General features: G+C 34.6%; 1 protein-coding gene across 2 annotated transcripts in view; it reads right to left on the minus strand.

Annotated features, from left to right (window-relative positions):
- The window catches only part of Arhgap32 (Rho GTPase activating protein 32), a 288,193-nt gene that overhangs the window by 211,400 nt on the left and 52,132 nt on the right, over positions 1 to 24,661 (minus strand). The window contains exon 1 of one of the 2 annotated variants that reach the window (XM_071616861.1): positions 24,053 to 24,605. The exons of the other annotated variant lie outside the window; for it this stretch is intronic. The gene's annotated coding sequence lies outside the window, so the exon portion shown is untranslated. Of the gene's footprint in view, positions 1 to 24,052; positions 24,606 to 24,661 lie in introns of those variants that run through there. 2 annotated transcript variants of the gene reach the window in all.

Consider the following 24,661-nt stretch of genomic DNA (forward strand, 5'->3'; position numbering starts at 1 on the left):
ACAAGTGAACCTAGGAGTTACAGAAGGATCACAAGGGACTTTATATAATGTGGTAATTTAGTTGGTCAAATTTCACCAGTAAGTATATGAAAGCTGACATCTTAATCTTTTCTTTAGTATTCAGGTTCAGACAGATTAAACAATTTTCCCAAGGACACATTGCTACAAAGTGAGAAATCGAGAACTTAAATCTTGATCTTTTAATTCCAAATGCTATTCCCTCCTACACCAAAAAGACATGGGAAACTGAAATACACCAAGTTCTATGACATGTAAAGTATAAATATATCTCAAAGAAAAGAGATTTCTGTATGCTCCAGAACAGCTATATCCAGGGAATAAAGTTATAACAAAAGGGGGAAGAGGAGCTGGTAACAACAGCACATACCTGAAATCCCAGTGACTAGGGAGACTGAGATAGGACAGTCATAAATTCAAGGCCAGCCTCAACAAATTAGTGAGAACCTCAGCAGCTTAACAAGACCCATCTCAAAACAAACAACAAAGAAAGATTGAGGATGTAGCTGAATTGTAAAGCATCCCTGGGTTTCATCCCCAGTCCCACAAAAAGGGGCAGGCAGGTAGGGGGAATGAGGGACTGCCTAGCCTCATTTCTAATGCCATACATTTAAATAAAAATGTACATGGGAAAATATGTTGTCAATGTTATCATTCACAAGCTGCTTTTTTAACATTCTTTGAATGCAATATCTTTGGCAACTAATTCTACAAAAAAAAAAAAAACATTATTTCACGAGGATATCTACTTACCCTTTAAAAATATAATAGTGTGATGCTTCTTTGCAAACTTTAATGTACAAACTAAATCATATGGGAATCCTGATAAAATGCAGTCTGATTCACTATGGTGGAAAGGAAAAAGATTCTGCATTTCTAACAAAAACCTGGAGGAAACTGCAGTATCTTCTTAATTATCAAGAGTCTAGCACAACACTATGTTGTCCTACAGAAACAGTGCATGTAACATTATTTTTAATGTTCTAGTAGCCACATTAATAAAACTTCTTAAAGCAAGTAAAATTAATTTTCATGACATAACCCAAAATAATAAATAAAAAATTTCAAGCCATTACAAATTCAACATGAAATCAGTATTTTTAAATTAACAATATTTTACATGAAATCAGTATTTTAAAATTATCAGTATTTTACATTCTTTTGCCATACTAAGTCTTTAAATCCAGCAAGAATTTTCCTCTCACAGTACACATCCTAATTTTGAGCAGCCACAACTCCAGGGCTCATAAGGTCACTATATGGCTCATGGAGACCTTATTGAACAGAATAGCTTTAGTATATTCAATTTCAATTATTCTACATCTCTAGCTTACTTAGAATACTTAAATGCTAAAAATTTACCATTAGCCAACTTCATAAAAGCTTAGTCATTAATCTGTGGTATCAGTGGAATAGAAGAGTGCTTGTTTTTTGTTGCTTACATTTTCCTTTTATCCCAAACAATCCATGACTGAGCATTGAAGCCCAAGAAAAACATAATAAAAGCAGTCAAATCTTCAGAATATATGACAGGAAGAGGTTGAAAGCTGGGTAAAGACATGAATAATAGTGGGAAAAGGAAAGTGACATTTTAAAAGATATGATCCACGCATAATTTAGCGGGGAGAAGATATCTTCTTAGTTTTATGAATATAGACTTCCTTATTGGCCTTTAAAAAATCTAACATAAAAACTTGGTTAATAATCAAACATTCATTTAAAAAAAGCGAGCTAAAGAAGTAAAAGCTGATTTACAACAAAACAAAATGTTAATTCAACTCTCCAAAGATACAAGAAACAGTAGCAGAAATTTCAGGGTAAGAATAAAATTACCTTACCAGATTTTAATTTTTATCAACTTTGCTAGAACAGGCCATCTGAATATTATGAGATACACAGGTGTAACATTAATGTGGCCAGATACCAAGCAACAAAATATTTTTAAGCTGCTAAATGAAATAATATGCAGCTCACTGCTACTAAAGAACTGGAACATAAGGTGGCACTCTGCTAAAGGAAATAACTACTATAACACAAAGCTGAGGAAATAAGCCTAAAGTTTAACATTATACTGCTTGACCAATCCAGATTATCTTAGAAAACGTTCTTTAAAATAAATTACTAAATTTTTCCAAATCCATAATACATATCTTTGAGGAAATGTACCAGATGCTACTGAACCTGGATAAAAGGAAGATTTCACCTTCTCTCCCCCAAAAAGCTTTCATTTTTGAGTTTACAATGAGAACACAAGCAAAAACATACAATGCAATTGTACTCTATATTTACTAGTTTGTTCTATTTTTTTTTAATTTGGTTACAAAATATAAGGCATTTTTGTTAGAATATGGCAGGAAAACAAACAATTGGTTCATTTAGGCATTTCTGTCTGCTCTAAATTTGTTACACCAAATTAAAGTAGAATATATTTCTAAAATATTTTTTCTCATAAGTAATATCTGAGAGTAAAATCTGTTAGAAAAATAAGACTGAAATATCTTTGGGTAGCTAGGCACAATGGTACATGTCTCTGATTCCAGCTACTCAGGGGGCTGAGGCAAGAGGATGACAAGTTCAAGGTCAGCCTGGGCAACTGAGCAAGAACCTGTCTCCCAAAAGGGAAAAAAAAATGAAAATGTCACTCAGAAGTTAAATGGCCTTGGTTCCATTCTGAATAATAGATATATATGTATATGTATACATATATGTATGTATGTACATGTGTGTGAGGGTGTGTATCTTTGAGTTAAATCATTTCAATAAGAACTGTATCAAATACTATATTATATCAAACCAATTCAATGATTGGCTAACTTGGGAAATGTAAAAATCTATCCAATTAAGATTAAAATGTAACATTCAACCAATATAAATGAAATAGTTTTAATACTTAAACGGCACATAAATACAGATGAAACCTCAGTACAGAGGAACTTTTCTGTTAAATACACTATGAAAAAAGTAATTTAAGTAAATACACAATACCTGGAATATCTTCACACAGTCAAAATATAAATAATTTTAAATTAAATATAACTTTAAATTTTTTTAAAAACCTAGGGAAAGTTCTGGTTCTATTAAAGATGGAAGAGCTTCTACTTCTATAACAGACTCTGCATCTCTAACGCCTTCTCAAAACATGAGAAAACTACTTGAAAAGACTGAAGAGTGACTATAAAAGTAGTAGTACAGTCATGAGCATAATGACATTTCAGTGGACAACAGGCAGTACATCTGAGGGTGGTCCCATGAGGTTATCATGTAGCTGAAAACCTCCTATCATCTAATGATATCATAGCCATTAAAAATTTGTAGTTCAATGCAGTTCTCATGTGTTTGTGATGCTGCTGGTGCAAACAAACCTACTTTACTGCCAATCACATATAAATACAGCATACATAATTCTGTATACTAGGTGTGTAGTAAGCTATACAAGCTATATTATCTAGGTTTGCTTAAATAAACCCTATAATGTTTGCACATGACAAAATTACATAACAACACATTTCTCAAAATGTATTCCCACCATTAAGTGGCAAGTGATTATACATCTAATAAAGGGACATAAAGATTTGACCCATATGTCCACTACAGACAACTGTGAAGGACCACCCTATTTCAGAATTCTCTGCAGTGGCAGCAGAGAAAGGCCTTTCCTAAAGTTGTGAACTCTTCTCTCTTCCCATTTCCTCTTTATTGCCCACAAGTATTGATATCAATATCATTATAACCAACTTCCTTCATATTAATCTTGGTTCCATAAAGGTTTGCTTCCAATCTGCAAGGACAAACAAAAGCCAGCAAAAATCATTGAAAAAAAAGTCAAACAGTATCTCAGCGGCTGTCTACTGCACGAAAACAGTGTTTAATTTGAGTCAAGAAAAACTAAACTGCTGAGTAAAACTTCAGGCTTTGTAGTGTATACCTTAGGAGTCAGGACTATGTTCCAAAACTAAAGGAATAGGCAAAACTAACCCACAATGGCACACTATAAAACCAATACTAAATGTTCAATGTGAACACTTAGTAACTTAACTACTCACTGGAGACAAAATTAATACTTCAAGAAAGATAACAAAAGATCAGGTACTAGTTCATAATAAAAAATAACTAAGCCACAGTAAACAGAAAATACTGCCAATAGAAAAAAACTATGCAATGACTTGAAATTTACAACTCCTATAAATAAAAGCAAACTAAACACTCTAATTAAAATACAGAGATCACCAAACTGGATTTTAAAAAGCATTATCCAAAAATATGGTGTTAACAAGCAATACATTTTAAAAATAAAGGTACAGACAGGTTAAGATTAAAAGGACAGAAAAATATAACCAACACAGAAAAGCTGTTTGACTAAGTTAGAATTAGCAGTATACAACAAAGTAGAAAGGCTTCAAGAAAAAAGTATTACATAAGGTAAAAGGATATTTGGAAATAATAAAATGTTAACTCCTCAAGGAAATATAATAATCATAAGTGTATGTACTCCAAATAAATTTAAGTCATTAAAGCAAATACTGATAGAAATTAAAGAGAAATAATATCTATACCATACCCAGAAAATTTAACCCCACTCTCCCACTCTAGAAAATCCTGGACAAAAAGAATTAAAGATATAGAAGAATAGAATATTAAATCAACTTGCTTTCACAGACATCAATGAACACTACACCCAATTTCAGCAAATTTTTTTTCAAAAGCACATGGATCGTTCACCAGAGTAAAGCACACATTATGCTATAAAAACCAGCTCTCAAATTTCAAAACACTGAATTTTTACAAAGTAAAATATGTGATAACAACATGATTAAATTAGGAATCAATAACAGTAAGATATCTAGAAAAGACCATAAATAACCAATTGGTCAAATAAGAAATTGAAAGAAAACTTTTAAATATTTTATAATAATAACCAAACTATACTATATCGCAATGTGTAGGATGCAACTAAAACAGTGTGTAGAGGGAAATTTGTTGCTTTCATTGTCAAAATTTTAAAAGAAAATGCATTAAAATCAGTCATCTGTTTTATATACATAATCTAAGGGGAAGGAAGACAAGGCAAAATAAGTGGGGGAAAAAAAGAGGGCTTTGGATGTAGCTTAGTGGTAGAGGACTTGTCTTGCCTTTATAAAGCCCTGGGTTCAATTTCCAGCACCACACCAAAAAAAAACTGTGCATGGTGGAGGGGGGGTAGTAATGAAATAGAAAATCAGTAAATTAAAAAATAATAACAAGGAAAAACAGTAGAAATTTTGAAAACAAAATTATAATTTTATTTGTAATTATTTAAAATGACATTTTTTCCTGACTTCCAAATGCCCACTGGATATAATAAGAGCACTGAGTCTAAAGCTAGGCTCTTCAGGACTACTTCCATCAGAGAGTTCAGAAAAGGCACTTCAAAAACATACTGGCACTTTACAAAGAGGATATCCAAATAATCAATAACACTATAAAATGGCATTCAGTTGGTCAATAAATATATGAAAAAATGTTCATCATCTCCAGCAATTGGAGAAATGCAAATTAAAACTACACTGACATTTTACCTCACTCAAATGAGAGCAAATACAACAATCAAGGATACAAGTAATAATAAATGTTGGCAAAGATGTGGGAGAAAAGGTTCATTCACATATTGTTGGTGGGACTGCAAACTGGTGCAACCACTCTGGAATGGAAAGCAGTACGGAGATTCCTCACAAATCATGGAATGGAACCACTCAGTTATACCACTCCTCAGCATATACCCAAAAGACTCAAAATCAGCATACTGCAGGGACACAGACACATCAATGTTTATTGCAGCTCAACTCACAACTGTTAAGCTAAGGAACCAACCTAGGTGGCCTTCAACAGATGAACAGTTTTTTTTTAATGTTATATGTATATATAAAACAATGGAATATTATTCAGCCATAAAGAAGAATGAAATTATGACATTTGTCAGTAAATGAACAGAACTGGAGATTATCATGCTAAGTGAAATAAGCCAATTCCAAAGGCCGAAAGTTCTCTCTGATATGTGGATGCTGACACACAATAAACAGAGGAAGGGAAGTACAGAAGTTCACTGGATTAGACAAAGGTGAATGAAGGGAAGGGAGGAGGGATGGGAATAGGAAAGGTAGTAGAATCTATCAGATATAACTCCACATCATGTGTAACCTCAAAAATGGGATCCTAAGTTATACTCCATATATGTATAATGACAAAATATACTCTACTGTCATGTGTATCTAAAATAAAATGTCATGTGCATCTAAAATAAAATGGCATTCAATTAGTCATCTAAGAAATGAAAATTAAACCACAAAATATAACTGTATACTTCCTACAAAGGTTTAAAAAAAACCTTACAGTAGGAATGCTGGTAAAGATGTAGGCAGCAGCAGTTCTCAAAGTATAGTTGAAGATTCCAAGACCCTTCAGGGATCTGCCAAGTAAACTCTTTTCATAAAAACTTCCAATCTTTACTACTATGTTGCTATTTGTACTCACGGTGGAAAAACAAAAGAAAAATGTTGATGCAAGCATGAATAAAGACAACATATTAAACTGTACTAATAAGTCACCAACACTTTCAAAACACAAAATCTAGTTTCTTCATGAATCAGAAAAATTATTAGTTTCATCCCATATTCACCTCTGAATACATGTAAGTCTTTGATATCCTGTGTGGTGAAACAGAAAGTATACATATACCATTTTATACAAGAGTGTACAATGGAAGATTATCTCAAAACAAAGGACCTGAGTGGACTGACATACAAGATGAATTAGCTCCATTTTCATGAAATACAATTTTTATTTGAAAGGAGGACAGACAAATTAGGGTATCTCAAATAATGAGACATGGCAGATATTTTCTTAAAAATGAATGAAGTGAGTCCGTCATTAAAGGAAAACAATTGTCACTATTCATTACAAACGATAAAATTTAAACTTTCAGGTAAAAGTTAAAATTTTGGAAAACTTTTATCTGATGCCATGACCCTAATAGCTTAATGAGATCACTAATGGTATTAATGATATTAGTGAAAGATCTGACAAGACCAAAATCAAGGTGTCAATCAGTCTTGGCACTCGATCTGAAAGCTCTGAAAAATATTTGCTTCCAATTGTATCCAGGCTGTTGCCAAAATTCAGTCCCTTGTAGTTGTAAGCTGGAGATTCCTTACAGGCTGTCAGCCAGGGAACACTACACTTCCAGAAGGCACTGGCATTCCTTGTCACATATCCCTTTCGGCCAGTATGCATGCCACCCTTCTCATCTTCCAATCTCTCTGCAAACAAGCTCAGAATATTTCCTTTTAAAGGGTCCATGTCATTAAATTTAAGATAATCTTCTTAAGGCCAACTGATTTGAGACTTTAATTATACCTTGAAAAATCCCTTCGAAGCAGAACCTAGATTAGTGTTTGAATAACAAGGAATCAGAATGGCAGGGGATATCCTCAGATTACTAACACACTATCACAAGTTGTTATTGGTCAACAACTCAAAGTCATGAGAATATAAAAGCAAGACTACTTGGGAGAAGCATGTGGGTTCTCTCACAGATTCCCCACCAACTTTAGCAAAACTTTCAGAAACTGCACTTTTGTCTGAGGTTTTCCTATGCAATCTTCTTCACTTCCTCTCTTTCACAGGGGCCAGATTTGCATAGATTTCTTCCAGTTGGAGTGATCAAAGTGTTGTATATCTTGATTGAGGTACCGATAACTCAAAAATATTCACCTGTAAAGTTGTACTTATCAAACTGTACACATGTAAGACATGCATTTTAGTATATGAAAATTATTTTACAATAAAAAATATATGATAAATAAATATCAGTGTTAGTAAGAAAGGAACCCTTTTTTAGGGATATGCATTGAAATAGAATGAAATCATGTTATATCAGAGATATGCTTCAAAATAATTCTGCATAGTGGGGGTGGCTTTGAATAAAACAAAATTGGTTATATAATAAAGACCATTGAAGCTAGGTGAGGCATACATGGGAACTCATTATATTCTAACTTTACTTTTGTATATATTTGAAGGATTCTGTAATAAAAAGATCTGTGACCTAACCAACTTCTAGCATTGAAAACACAATGACAAAATTGTTTTCTCCCCATTTACTAATACACATTGTTAAAACACAATCTTTATAGATCGCACTGTCTAAAATCTGCAATGCTGAAATTACCCATACTATTCATTCCACAAACTCACTATTAGAATCCCCCAGAGAAGTCACGCACACACGTACAAGGAAACACCCATAAGAGACTGCTCAATGCAACGAAAAAAATTGCAAACTCTACTGTGTGTATATACACCATATTTCTTTTATCCATTCATCCACTGATAGACACCTAGACTGATTAGGTTCCATAATTAGGCTATAAACATGGATATGCATCTATCACTATACAATGATAATACCAAGGCATGGTATAGCTGGGTCAAATGGTAGATCCACGCCTAGTCTTCTGAGAAACACCATACTGAGTTCCATAGTGTTTGTACTAATTTACAATTACTAATTTGCAGTTCCACCAACAATATAAAAGTGCTTTTCGCTATTCTCTTCACCATTTATTATTATTTGTATTCTATTCTTCCCCCATAGCTTTATTGAGGTAAAACTGAATTACAAAAAGAGGCACATATTTAAAGTATGCAATTTGATCAGTTTTCATATCTATGTAACCAATATAATCAACATAAAAAGCATTTCCATTACTTTTTCTTTACGTGAAATCATGCAGACTATTTCCTGCATGATTTACTACATTAGAAATCAATCACCTTAAGATATACACATAGAACCCCATCCTTACATGTCAACTATTTCAAAATTAAATGGCACACTTATAAATATCTCAGAGGTCAAGGAAGAAAGCACAAGAAAAGTAAATAAAAAGCGCTTTGAACTAAGTGATAATAAAAACTTAAAATCAGGATCTGTGAAATGAAACAGTACTCAGATGAACATTTATATCTTAAATTACCTGTATTAGAAAGAAGCTAGAATAACAATAAAGTTGTCTTCAAATTATGTAGTAGAAAGGAAAAAAATAAAGAGTAGAAGCAGAAATATATGAAATAGAGAAGAAATAATACAGATAAAATTTGATGAAAATCAAACAAGTCTAATCAAGAAAAAAGCAAGAACACAAAAATTAATATCAATGGAAATGGAAATCTTTCAAAATAACCCTATAGATGCTAAAAATATATTAAGGTAACATTACAATTATATGCCAAAATTCATGATAGCTTACATAATATGGTCTATGTTAGAAAAGGATCTGTGTGATGCTGAGAAGAAAGTGTAATCATTCATCAATGGATGAAATATTCTGCATATATCTGTTAAGTCTAAATGATCAATTGTATTTTTCACTTCTACCACTTCTTAGTTTTTGTTTAAAGGATCTATCCAGTGGTGACAGAGGCATGTAAAAGTCATGCAGTATTAATGTGTTGTGGTCTATTTGATTCTTGAAATTAAAAAGGCTCTGTTTACACAGATGCTCCATTTGGGGGGGCAAAATATTTACAGTTGTTATATGTCTTGTTGATGTATAATTCCCTTAAATAGTATGAATTGTCCCTCTTTATCGCTTTTCACAAACTTTTGTTTTAAGCCCAGTTTATCTGATATGAAGATGGAAACCACTGCTTGTTTACATGGTCCATGTCAGTGATATGTTTTTTCCCATCCTGTCACCTTCAGTCTGTGGATGTCTTTGCCTATAAGGTGAGTCTCTTAGAGACAAAATATTGTTGGGTCTTTTGATTGATGAGTTTAGGCCATACTGCTCAAGGTTATTATTGAGATATAATTTTGCATTCCCAGTCATTTTATTTCTAGTTTTTAATTTGAATTACTTTCTTCTTTGATTGACTATTCCTTTAATGTAACTCCTCCCTTTGCTGGTTTTAACTTTTTCATTTTTTTCATTTCATCTTCATGGAATATTTTGTTGAGACTGTTCTATTGTGCAGACTTTCTAGTTGCAAATTCTTTTCACTTTTGTTTGTCATAAAAGGTTTTTATTTCATCTTCAAATCTGAAGCTTAATTTTGCTGGAATAGGATTCTTGATTGGCGTTCCTTTTCTTTCAGAACTTGGAATATGTTCTTCAGGACCTCCTAGCTTTGAGCATCTGTGTTAAGAAATCAACTGAGATCCAAATTGGTTTCCCCCTACATGTAATCTGATATTTTTCTCTCACAGCCTTTAAAATTCTATCCTTATCCTTCATGTCAGGCATCTTCATTATAATGAGCCTTGATGTGTGTCTGTTGTAATTTGGGGTCCTGTAAACCTCTTGTAGTTTATTTTCCATTTTATTCTTTAGTTTTCTGATATTTCATTAAAAAGATTGTGCATAACTTTGGTTTGTATCCCCACGCTTTCATCTATCCTGATAAATCTTAAATTTGGTCTTTTCATGTTATCCCACAGTTCTTGAAAGTTATGTTCATGGTTTCTTAATATTTTCTCTCCATAGTCAACTCTATTTTCAAGATTATATATTTTGTCTATGAGGCTCTGTTTTCCAAGTGGTCTAGTTTGTTGGTGATGCTTGCTATTGAATTTTTCATTTGTTTTATTTTTTCCTTCATTTCGAGGATTTCTGCTTTTTTTTCCCCCCTGAATCTCTGCCTCTTTATTGAAGTGATTTAACTTCTTATATTTTCTGATATCATCTCTTATACCATCCTTTACTTCACAGACAATTTAACTCTGTACATTTTAAACTCCTTCTCTGACATTTTTTCCTGTGGTATCAATGGATTCTTTTATTGGAGAATCCTGGTTTGTTTGAGCAATCTGTTCCCTTGCTTTTTCATGTTGTGTGTCAACCCAGTTTGGATCTGAGGAAGTAGAGTTTCTATCCTGTGGACTTACTGTCCCTGAGGTTTCCAGTACCTCACTTATTAAAAAGCTACCTATCTGCTTTCTTGGTTTAATTCCACCTCCTCTATTCCACCATCTTGAAAACCTCTTATTATTTGTATTCTTGATGGCTGCCATTTTAACTTGTGTGAGATAAAATTTCAGTGTAGTTTTGAATTGAATTTCCCTAAATGCTAATGATGTTGAACATTTCTTCACATATTTTTGGCCACTTGAACTTATTCATTTGAAAAGTTAATATTTAATTCATATGTCCATTTATTCATTTATTTTTGGAAGGGGGCGGTAAGCAGGGATTGAACTCAGGGACATTCAACCACTGAGCCACATCCCCATCCCTATTTTGTTTTTTTATTTAGAGACAGGGTCTCAATGAGTTGCTTAGAACCTCACTGTTGTTGAGGCTGGCTTTGAACTCACAATCATCCTGCCTCAGCCTCACAAGCCACTAGGATTAAAGGCATTTTTATTTTTTTGACTATTTTTTGAATTCTTTATACATTCTAGATATTAATCTTCTGTCATTAGTATAGCTACCAAGATTTTCTGCCATTCTGCAGATTCTCTCTTCACATTCTTAACTGTTTCTTTTGCTGTGCAGAAACTTTTTAGTTTGATGCCATCCGTTTATTAACTTTTGGCATTACTTCTCAAGCTTCAAGGGTCCTCTTGAGAAAGTCATTGCCTGTACCCATATTTGAAGTGTTGATCCTATGTTTTCTTCTAGGAGTTGCAGAGCTTCTGGTCTAATTCCTAGGTCTTTGACCCACTTTGAATTTGTTTTTGTGGAGGGTAAGAGTTAAGGGTTTGATTTCATTCTTCTACATATGGATAACCAGTTTTCCCAGCACTATTTCTCAAGAAGACTGTCTTTTCTCCAATGTTTGTTTTTGAGACCACAAAGATTAGGTAACTGCATCTGAGAGGGTCTGTCCTGTGACTTCTGTACAATTGATCTATGAGTCTGTTTATATTCCAGTTCCATACAGTTTTTATTACTATAGATCTGCAGAATAATTTTGGCTCAGATATTGTGACTCATCTAGCACTGCTTTTTGGAATAAAATTGCTTTGGCTATTCTGAATCTTTTATTCTTCCAAATAAATTCTATGGCTGTTTTTCCTAGTTCTGTGAAGAATGTCACTATGTTGGGGGTGGGAGTTGGGGGGGTTGTGCGCACACACGCACACTGGGGGTTGAACCCAGGGCCTGTGCATGTGAGGCAAGTACTCTACCAACTGAGCTATACCTCCAGCCCTGTAATTGTATTTTGATGAGAATTGCCTGTATGTTGATTTTGGTAATATAGCCATTTTAACAGTATTATTTCTGCCTGTCCATGAACATGGGATCTTTCCATCTTGTGTCTTCTTCAATGTCTTTCTTCAGTGTTCTATAGTTTTCATTGTAGAGGTCTTTCACCTCCTTGGTTAGATTTATTCCTAGATTTTTGTCTTGCCTTTTCTTTCTGTTCCTTTTTGTTTATATGTTTTTTGACAATTGTGAATGGAATTATTTTCCTGGTATCTTTCACACAACAAATTCATTATTGTTATATAGTAAAGTCATTGACTTTTGTTATGTTGATTTTCTAACCTCCTACTTTGCTGAATTTATTGGCACTAGCAGTCTTCTGGTGGCACTTTTGGGATCTTCTAAGAATAGAAGTGATAATTTAATGTCTTCCTTTCCTATTTTTAGCCATTTTATTTCCTTTTCTTACCTAACTTCTCTGGCTAAAATATCTAATACCATATTAAATAGGAATTATAAGAGTAAACATCCTTGTCTTAGTCAGGATTTTAAAGAAAACACATTCAGTTTTTCCCTAATGCACTATGATATTGGTTTTGGGTTTTTTCATACATAGCCTTAAGTTGTTGAGGTATATTCCTTCTATCCCTACCCAGTGCTTTTAATATGAATGGGTACTGATTTTTGTTGAAGATTTTCTCTGCATCTATTGAGATGCCTGAGTAATTTTTGTCCTTAATTCTATCTATGTGAGGAATTACATTTATTTATTTGCATATGATTGCATCCCTGGGATAAAACGAACTTGGTCATGATGTACAATCTTCTTACATACTGGTGAATATGATTTGCTCATATTTTAAGGATTTTCATATCTCATTTCATTAGGAATACTAGTATATAGTTTTCTTCCTTTGATGCATCCTTATATGGTTTTCATATGAATGTGATACTGGCTTCATAGAACAAACTTGGGATTGTTCCATCCCTTTCTATTTCATAGAATAATCTAAAGAGCAATGGCATTAGTTCTTCTTTAAAGATCTGGTAGAATTCATCAGAGAATCCATCTGGCACTAGGCTGTTCTTTGTTGGAACACTTTTTATTACTGCTTCTGTCTCATTGCTAGTTATGGTTTGCTTAGGTTTTCTATGTCTTCTTGATCCAATTTTGGTAGGTTGTATTTGTTTAGAAATGTATACATGTCTTCTACGTTTTCCCTAATGATCATCTGGATTTCTTTGATGTCTGTGGTGATTTCTCCTTTTTCATCTATAATTTTATTAATTTGGGTCTTCTTTTTCTTTTGGTTAGTTTAGCTAAGGGCTTACCAATGTTATCTTTTCAATGAGTCAACTCTTCAATTCATTGATCCTTTATATCTTTTCTTCATTCTCAATTTCATTGATTTCATCTCTATTCTTAACTATTTCTTCCTTCTACTAGTTTTGGAATTGGTTTGTCCTTTTTATTCAAGGGCCTTGAGATGCATCATTAGGTTGTTTATTTGGATCTTTCTGATTTTTTTATTTTTTATGTACTTATAGCTATAAGTTTTCCTCTTAGACTGCCTTCATAGCATCCCAAAGTTATGGTATGTTCTATCACTATTCTCATTAGAGTCTAAGAATTTTTAAATTTCTCCCCTGGTTTTGTCTATCATTCAAAAGTGTATCATTCACCGGGCACAGTGGCACACGCCTGTAATCCCAGTGGCTCGGGAGGGTGAAGCAGGAGGATCACAAGTTCAAAGCCAGCCTCAGCAAAACAAAGGCACTAGGCAACTCAGTGAGACCTTGTCTCTAAATAAAATACAAAATAGGGCTACGAATGTGGCTCAGTGGTTGAGTGTCCCTGAGTTTAATCCCCAGTACCAAAAAAAATTTTTTTTTAAAGTATATCATTGAGTTTCCATGTGTTTCCACAGCTTCTGTTGGGTTGTTTGGAATTGATTTCTAATTTCATTCCATTATGTTCTGATAAGGCACAAAGAATAGTATCAGTCTTTTTGTATTTGCTAAGAATTGCTTTGTAGCCTAAAATAGGATCCATTTAGGGGCAAGGTCCATGAGTCACTGACAAGAAGGTGTATTCAGCTATTGTTGGATGAAATATTCTACAGATATCTGTTAGGTCCATTTTATTTAAAATATTATTTAAAATATTTTTTAGGTTCAAAGAGTCTTTACTGAATTTATGGAGTTCATGTCTAGATCACATACTGGTGACAGAAGTGGGTTAAAACCATCCACTATTTTTGTAATGGGGTCTCTATAAGGCTTTAATTCAAGTAGTGTCTGTTCTATGTAATTAGGTGTGCCCACATTTTATTTATTGTGTAATATTTACTATAGGTATATCTTCTTGTTGGATTGTTCCCTTTACCAGTATTAAGTGACCTTCTTTGACACTCTGATTAATGTTTATTTGAATTCTGCTCTGACAGACATGAAAGGAGCTTCTATCTCTTGTTTGGGGGTCCCATTCACATGGTATATCAATTTCTATCCTTTCATTTTCAGTCTGAGTCTGTCTTTTCCTGAAAAGTGCAAATAACATATAGTTGGGTCTTGTTTTTTAAAGGATTCTGCCAGTTTCTGTCTTTTATTTTAGAGAGTTGAGACCATTTTTACATTCTATGTTATTATAGAGATGTTTGTTAATTCCTGCCATTTTTATTAAATTCTTATGGTTGATTGTGTCTCATTTGCTTAGCTATACTTCAAATGACATTTGTTCATCTGTGAGATGTGCAGTTTAATTTTTATTTCTAATGTGTGAACTACTTAAATAAGTTCTGGGGGCTGGGATTGTGGCTCAGAGGTAGAGCACTCATCTAGCACATGAGAGGCCCTGGGTTCGATCCTCAGCACCACATAAATAAAGGTATTGTGTCTGACTACTTCTAAAAAATAAATACTTAAAAAAATAAGTTCTGTAGTGCCAACTTAGTAGTGAGAAATTCTTTTAATTTATTATCTTTGAATGTTTTTATTTCTTCTTCAATTTTGAAAGATAGTTTTACTGGATATAGTAGTCTTAGTTGACAGTTATTTTCTTCCAGGACTTTGAACACATCAATCCCAAGCCTGCTTGGTTTTAAAGTTTGTGCTAAGAAATTAGAAGTTAATTATGATTGGCTACCCTCTTCACGTGACCTCACATTCTTCTTGAGGCTTTTAAAATTCTATCCGTGTTCTGTACATTAGGTATTTCAATTAAAATGTGTTGTAGAAAGGTTCTTTTTTGATCTTGTCAATATGGGGTTCTGAATGCCTCATTTATCTAGATGGTCATCTCATTTTATATGTTTGGAAATTTTTCTGTTATTATTTCCCTAGAGAGGTTATCTTTTCCATGAGCCTGCATCTCATGACCTTCTTCAATTCCAGTGATTCTTAAATTTGGTCTGTTAATGTTGTCCCAGAGTTCTTGTATATTCTAATCAAGGATACTATTTTTCTTTTTTAAAATACTGTCTGAATGTTCAAGGCTGGCCATTTTGTCTTCCAGCAATGAAATTCTGTCTTCATCACGGTTTACTCTATTAGAGTGATTTTAAACTGAACATACTATTTGATTTATTGTGTCTCTCACTTCCAAAATTTCTGTTTAGTTCTTTCTCTATCTTTATCTTTTTATTAAATTTCAAATTCATAGCCTGTACTTATTTCCTTAATGCATTTGGCTGCTTTTCTATGTTCTCCTGAAATTCATTTATCATTTTTATAATAATTCTTCTGAATTTGTTATCTAATATTTCATCCTTTAATACTTTTGGAGTCAGTTGCTGGTGAATTATGAACTTTAGGAAGTATTATTCACCTTGTATTTTCATATTTCTTGTATTCCTGTGTTGTGTTTGCTGCATTTTGGGGGATGGATTTCTCTTCCACTCTTATGTGTGAGCCTTTTGAGGGCACAGTCTTCTCTTGCAAAAGTGTCCTAGAGCGATCTAGATTGAAACCCCCTTATGTGTTGAAGTCACCCATAATTATTGTGTTGTGGTCTATTTGATTCTTGAACTTTAGGAGAGTTTGTTTTATGAACGTCGCAGCACCCTTATTTGGTGCATAAATATTGATAATTGTTAGGTCTTGTTGGTGAATGGTTCCTTTTAACAGTATATAATGTCCTTCCTTATCCCTTTTGATTAACTTAGTCTTGAAGTCGATTTTATTCGATATGAGGATGGCCACCCCTGTTTGCTTACGAGGACCGTGTGCGTGGTATATTTTTTCCCAACCTTTCACCTTCAGCCTGTGTATGTCTTTTTCAATCAGATGTGTCTCCTGGAGGCAGCATATTGTTGGATTTGTTTTTTTAATCCATGTTACCAGCCTATGTCGCTTTATTGGAGAGTTTAAACCATTAACGTTTAGAGTTACTATTGATATATGGTTTGTACTTCCAGCCATGTTTGATTATTTATCTCTTTTTTTTTTAATTTAGTTTGTTTCTCCATGATTAGCTTTCCCCCTGCCCTCTGTCTTTACTGAGGTACTTCCCACTGTTGGTTTTGGTTATTGTTTTTCATTTCATCCTCGTGTAGTGTTTTGCTCAAGATGCTTTGCAGTGCTGGTTTTCTGGCTGCAAATTCTTTTAACTTTTGTTTATCATGGAAGATTTTTATTTCGTTGTCGTACCTGAAGCTTAATTTTGCTGGATACAAAATTCGTGGTTGGCATCCATTGTCTTTCAGTGTTTGAAATATGTTGTTCCAGGATCTTCTCGCTTTCAGCGTCTGTGATGAAAAATCCATTGTTAACCTTATTGGTTTACCCCTGAATGTAATCTGCCTCCTTTCTCTTGTAGCTTTTAATATTTTCTCTTTCTTCTGTATATTGGATATCTTCATAACAATGTGTCTTGGCGTTGGTCTACTGTGATTTTGTATGCTCGGTGTCCTGTATGCAACGACAATTTGTATATCCATTTCCTTTTTTATTTCTGGAAAGTTTTCTATAATTATTTCATTCAGCAGGTTGCTCATTCCCTTGGTTTGAACCTCTATACCTTCCTCTATCCCAATGACTCTTAAGTTTGGTTTTTTTATGTTATCCCATATCTCTTGGATGTTTTTCTCATGATTTTTTACCAGCCTTTCTGAGTTGGCTAGACTCTTTTCAAGATGATATATTTTGTCTTCATTATCTGACGTTCTGGCTTCTACTTGCTCCACTCTGTTAGTGATACTCTCATTTGAGTTTTTAATTTGATTTATAGTTTCCTGCATTTCTAGAATTATTGTTTGATTTTTTCTATAATCTTTATCTCCTGATAAAGATGCTTATTTGCTTCTTTTATCTGTTTATGTAATTCATTTTCAATGTGTTCTTTCACTGTTTGAATTTGCTGTCTCATATCCTCTTTAAGATTCCATTCTATCTGTCTAAGGTATTCCTTGAGTTCTTTATTTGGCCATTTTTCTGATGCCTCTAGGTCCTCCTGAATATTTAGGCTGTCCTGCATTGTTTGTACTCCTTTTCTTCCTTGCTTTTTCATGCTGCTCATGTTACTTCTTGTTCTGTTTGACTGGTGAGTTACTGTTTACTCCTATAAATTTATTTGATGCTTGGGAGGAAAGGTATTAGAAAGGAAGGGAAGAAGTCACTGTCTCCGCCGGTTTCAATGAAGTTATCTTCCTGTCTAAATTTTTTAAAGTGTTGAGAAGGGTTGGGGATATAGTTCAGTGGTAGAACATTTACCTGGCATGCACAAGGCCCTGGGGTTCAATCCCTAGTATGAAAAAAAAAAAAAAAAAAACCTACAGAATGATAAATGAGACTTGTAAAGTTCTAAAATATACTATATAGTTTTACTGCTGTACAAAAATATAAAGAGGCTGGAATTGTAGCTCAATGGTAAAGTACTTGTTTAGCAAGTGCAAAGCCATGGGTTCAATCCTCAGCAACATAAAAAAGAACTAAAAAATACTTTGGAGAAACTAGGGATAGAAGAAACTTATCTCAACATTATAAACCCAAAGCCAACATCATACCAAATGGAGAAAAACTAAAAGCATTTCCTCTCAATTCAGGAACCCAACAAGAATGTACACTCTCATCAGTTCTATTCAATATAATCCTTGAAACTCGGGACAGAGCAATCAGGTAAGAGAAGGAAATGAAAAGGATACAATAGGAAAAGAAGGAAGTCAAACTATCACTGTTTGCCAATGACTTGATCCTATACTGAGAAGATCCAAAAAATTCCACCAGAAGACTCCTAGAGCTCATAAAAGAATTTAGCAAAGTAGTAGGATATAAGATCAACATTCAAAAATCAACATTCTTCTATACTCTAACATGATTCAGCTGAGAAAATCAGGAAAAATATCCCCTTCACAATGTTGTCAAAAAAAAAAAAAAAAAAACTTGGGAATCAATCTAACAGGAAGTAAAAGATAACTATAATGAAAGCTAAAGAACACTGAAGAAAGAAGTTGAAGAAGACCTCAGAAGATAGAAACATCTCCCATGTTCTTGGAGAGGCAAAATTAATATTGTCAAAATGGCCATACTACCAAAACCAATATACAGATTCAATTCAATTCCCAACAAAACATCAATGACATTCTTCACCAAGATGGGGCAGGGGGGAATCCTTCAATTCATTGGGAAGACCCAGAGTAGCCAAAGCAATTCTAAATAAGAAAAGTGATGCAGGAGGCATCACAATACCCAATCTCATAATAACAAAAATAGCAATAATATCAGCATCAATGTAGATATAAAGACCAATGAAACAGAAGACACAAAGGCAAAGCCACATACACAGAGTCATTTGATACTTGACAAAGGTGCAAAAAATATCTTATGGTTTAGATATGCAGTATTTCTCAAAAGCTCATGTGTGAAACAATGCCAGAAAGGTTAGAGGTGAAATGATTGGGTTAAGAAAGTCTTAATCTAACCAGTGCATTAATCCTGATTGGGAGTAACAGAATAGGAACTGTAGGTAGGTAGTGTGTGGCTGGAGAAGCTGGGTTGATCCAGGCATTCCAGGCATACCCGTGGGATTTATATTTTGTCCACGGTGAGGAGAGCACATGCGCAAGCAACACTCCCTCTTTCTCTCCCCCCACCCCTTGATTCCTGGTGGGATGTCCTGAGCTACTTTCCTCCTCCACGACTTTTTCACCTTAATGTTCTGCCTCACCTTAGGCCCAAACCAACAGAGTCAGCCATCTATGGATTGAGACCTCCAAAATCCTGAGCTCCAAAATAAATTTTTCCTCCTATAATTGTTCTTCTCAGGTTTTTTGGTAATGTCAGTGAAAAACTGGACTAAAACATACTGGAGAAAAGACAGACTTTTTAACAAATGGTGCTGGGAAAAGTGAATATCTATATGTACAAGAATGAAATTAGATCCATATCTTTTACCTGCACAAAAATCAAATCAAAATGGATCAAAGATTTATAAGTTAGACCAGAAATCTTACAGGTGCTATGAGATACCATTAAATTAACAAGCTTCTGCACAGCAAAGAAAAGACAAGGATGAAGACAGCCAACAGAATGGGAAAAAATCTTGCCAACTACTCCTCTGACAAGAGGTTAATATCCAGAATACATTAAAAATTTTTCAAAAACCTCAATGCCAGCTGGGCGTGGTGGTGCACACCTGTAATCCCAGCAGCTCAGGAGGCTGAAGCAGGAGGATCACAAATTCAAAGCTAGCCTCAACAACTTAGCAAGGTCTTAACCAACTCATTGAGACCAGACCCTCTCCCTAAATAAAATACAAAAATGGGCTGGGGATGTGGCTCGATGGTTATGTGCCCCTGGGTTAAATCCCTAGTACCAAACAAACTAACTCAATGCCAGAAAAATAAATAACCAAATCAACAAATGGGCAAAAGAACTAAACAGAAATTTCTAAAAAGAAGAAACACAAATACCAAATACCACAAAGATGTTCAACATCTCTAGCAATCAGGGAAATGAAAATCATCAAAACTACTTTAAGGTTTCATCTCACTCCAGTAAGAATGCCAATTATCAGAAATATGAATAAAAATAAATGCTGGTGAGGATGTGAGGGAAAGGTACATACATACATTGTTGGTGAGACTGCAAATTAGTACAATTACTTTCAAAAGCAGTGTAGATATTCCTCAAAAACCTAGAAATGGAAGCACCATGTGATCCATTTATCCCACACTTAGCATCTAACCAAAAGAACTAAAATCGGAATACTACAGCAATATAGTCACTACAATGTTTATAGCAGTACAATTCACAATAGTCAAATTATGGAATCAACCCAGATGCCCATCAACAGATGAATGGATAGAGAAAATGTGGTATATATACACAATGGAGTTTCACTCAGCCATAAAAAAGAATGAAATAATGGCATTTGCTTTTAAATGGATGGAAATAGAGAAAATCATGCTAAGTGAAAAAAGCCAGACTCAGAAGATCAAGGGTCAAATGTTTTCTTTCATATGAAGAAGTTAAGGCAAAATTAAAAGAAAGAAGTGGGAGGAAGAGATCACAAAGATACAGAGAACATCAGAGGAATAAAAGAAAAAGGAAAAAGAGAAAAAGGGAGGGGAGAGAAATATGAAATTAATCTAACAGAATCATGTTATATACATATTAAATGTACCAAAGGGAGTGTCTTTTACGTACATGTAAAAAAGTACCAACCAAAAATTAATAAATAAAGGTGTAAAAGGAAGATCAGTGGGGTAGAGGAGGGAAAAGAGAAGGAGGTAAGGGTATAGAAAGAGGAGAGATGGGGACCAATCAAATTCCTTGTATGTATAATTATGTCAAAAGGAACCCAGATACTATGTATCAATATAATACTCTAAATTTTAAAACTTTTTTAAATCATATGTTCACACATATCCAAACATGTGTATCTGTATATGTACTGTGTATTCATAGCCTAATACTGCACAATATACAGTTTTATGCATGCTACACACTGCTATGTATTGTTCATGGATGGAGCTATATGACTTAATGGAGAGGGTATCATGAATGAGTATGACAATGTACTAAATTCAGAATAATGATTGCTCATAGGTAAAAAGAAAGGAAAATAATATCAGAGTTCAACTACATATGTGATGCTTTGTTTTTTTAAACAAAATGTGAAGATTGGGAAATAGAATAGAGCTGGCATGCTGATTTTTGAATATTTGATATTTTGAATATTGAATATTTAACATTTTGATATTTGAATATTTCAAATTTTTAAAAAAGAAGACCCCAAAAAATGATACTGCAACAATTCAGGAGAAATTACTTCACAAATTATCTAATTCTGAAGTGTTTAGCTAAGATTTTCTTTTACTTTTCAAATGTTACCTAGTTGATCCATGCTATTTCATAACTGTAAACTATCTGATTTCAAAATACACAATTGAACAGTGATTTAAAGAAAGCCCTGTGACAATACCAACAATATACATATAATACATTATTTTAAAAAATGAATAACTAAGTCCAAAAATGTGGTGCCAACATTGCGCCCTAATACCTGGTACCTACGAATATTATATTATTTGGAAAAAGGATCTTTACAGATTTAAGTTACAGATCTTGGAATGAAAAATTCCTGAATTACAGGTGGGTTCTAAATTCAATGAGAAGCATCCTTAAAAGAGAGAAGAAGGAATAAACATAAAAAAGAGAAGCCATGTGGAGACAGAGGCGTTGATGGAAAGATACAGTCACAAGTCAAAGAACACCTGGAACACCCAGGAGATAGAAGAGGCAAAGAACCTTTTTGAGAGTTAATCTGGATGGTCAACTTGATTGCATTGAGAGATGCCTAGGATTAAGAGAATTCTAGGTTCATCTATGGTTTCCAGAGACCAATCATCCACACATAGGACAGCAAACTGAGTGGGGAGATCAGCCTTGAATGTGGGTGGCACCATCCAATAGGCTGTGAGGTAAGGAGACAACACAATCAGAAAAAGAGAAAGCTATGGCAGATGCAAGTTCAATTCTTCTTGAGTGGGTGTGTCTACTGCTGCTACCAACTGACTGAGGACATCAGACTCTAGCTCCTTCACTTTTCTAATGTGGAGTCTAACCAGCAATTCTTCAGGGACTTTTCAGGCCTTCAGGTTAGACATGGGCTGTTTTATTGGTCCCTCTTGTTCTGAGGCTCCAGCTTCTTGAACTGAGCAGCTACTGGTTGCTTTGGTTCTCTAGCCTACAGACTGCCATTATGGGACTACCAGCTTCTGATCATGTGAGTTGATTCTAATATATCCCCTTCTGTGAGAACCCTAATACAACTTTCCAGCCTTCAGAGGGAGTGTAGCCCTGAAAACATCTTCATTTCAGACTTCTGCCTTCTAGAACTCTAAAAGAATAAACTTCGTGGCTTTAAATTGCCAATCTTGTGATCATTGGTTATGGCAACTTCCCAAACATTCCCCTACTAATTCAACTACCTAACATACATAGCACCTACCACGGACTTCACCTGCTCCACAATTTCCTCCTACATCCACTGAGCTCCTCCTGTACTCTTTCCTGAGTCCCTACCCTTAGAGGCTATGTGTGTAAATATCTATAATCTGTTCTGAAACTTCAATCTTCTACAGCAAAAGTGAGTTTGTACCATTTTTGCTGTTATCTACCGGAATTCAGGAGTGGCTAAATAAAAGAGCACCATGCACAAAATTACAGTGTATGAGTGAGAAGACAACCACTACTGAGCCTGCTCTTCCAATAAGAAAAAGGAAATACACACACACACACACACCACACTACCCTTGGGCAATAGTTATATAACAAAGAAACCCAAGAGTAAGTGATATTATTGAAGTACAGTATCTGGTTAAGGGAAACTACAGACTTTGGAAGAAAATATAACATGATGTGATTATAAAAATCAATCTAATTGTGGGGTTGGGGTTGTGGCTCAGTGGCAGAGCACTTGCTTCACACATGTGAGGCACTGGGTTCGATCCTCAGCACCACACAAAAATGAATAAACAAAATAAAGATATTGCATCCGTCTATAAGTAAAAAATATTTTTTAAAAAAAAATCAATCTAATTGAAATGTGGTGGTTGTATTAAAAGATGTTTATAAACCTAAGATCAGTTCACAAATGGTTTTTTATCTTATCTAACTACACAAAATCAGAAATAATAGGATTATGCAGAAATTCTGACAGCTGATACCCCACTGCTTTCAGCCACCCAAATCTCCAAGATCCCTGGGAATTGTGATATCACCCTCTAACCACAGTTCAGGATGGGCTGCAATGCTCTTGCTCTACTGATAAAGAAGCATCTGTACATCCCAGCATGGGAACACAGGAGAGTAATGTAGAAAAAGAGAGCAAGAAATAGCTGGTGGAACAAGGGCAGATGTTCCCAGCTAGAGGCCAGAATAGGGCCTACAAGAAGACAGGCAGTGGGAGAACCAGGGTTTCTACCACAGAAAAAAGCAGTGGTAGAAACCATACAGGAAAGGACTGGAGATTCAAGAGCCAGTTTCTCTATTTGCTCAATATTCAAAAGAATCAACTCAAGTGGACAAATGACCTTCAGTCAACACTACTAAAATCATAGAGCAAACTGCTTATAAATTAATATTCTGCTTTTTTACCATTACAGAGCATGTCTTAAAAACTGAAAGCTCATCTCTCCCTCAAAATCCAAAACTTATGAGCAAATCCCAACTGCTCTACTTATAAAACATACCCCAAATCTAGTTCTCTCTTTTCCATTATTACCACCACAGTCCAAGCTGTAATTTTTTTGTCTAAATTAGCAACAACTTCTACTTGAGCTCCTGATTTCCACTGCCTAGCAGAGACAGAGATATTTTCAAACTCTAAGGAAGATCATATCACTCACCTGTTTCAATTACTCCAGACACAGTAGTGCTCTGGTGCCTGCCAGTCTCCTCTCACTTTCTTCAATTCCAACCACAAGGGTTCTCCATCCAGTTCTGCTGTAGACCTCATTCACTTCTTCTCCAGGGACTCTTGTGTTCAGTATTCCCACACCAGAAGACCGATATTTACCCAGAAGCCTCTTCATCCAAGTTAGTTTAATGTCCTACCCTCCCGGAGGCCTTGCCTATCCATACAAACAACTCTTCTTAACCGCTTGCCAGTCCCTACCTTTCATCATTAGAAAGTGCCTCAAGACTACACTTCCTTAATCAGCTCCCCAACATTTGTCTTCATTCTTTTTATAACTCTATAACATTTCTGGCTGAATGAGAAACAAATGATTCTCAACACTGAGATATTTTATGAAGTGAAGACTATTATGCAACAATCTAGCAGAAGTCTAACACCAACCATTGGTTGCAGGGGTGGGAAATGGAGACATGCCAAGAACAGTGGCACACGCCTGTAATCCCAGAAGCTTGGGAAGCTGAGGCAGTGGCTCAGTGGTTAAGCTTCCCTAAGCTGAATACCTGGTACAAAAAAAAAAAAAAAAATGGGGACATCTACG

The sequence above is a fragment of the Marmota flaviventris genome, chromosome 9 (genome assembly GCF_047511675.1).
Source record: "Marmota flaviventris isolate mMarFla1 chromosome 9, mMarFla1.hap1, whole genome shotgun sequence".
Lineage (NCBI taxonomy): Eukaryota > Metazoa > Chordata > Mammalia > Rodentia > Sciuridae > Marmota > Marmota flaviventris.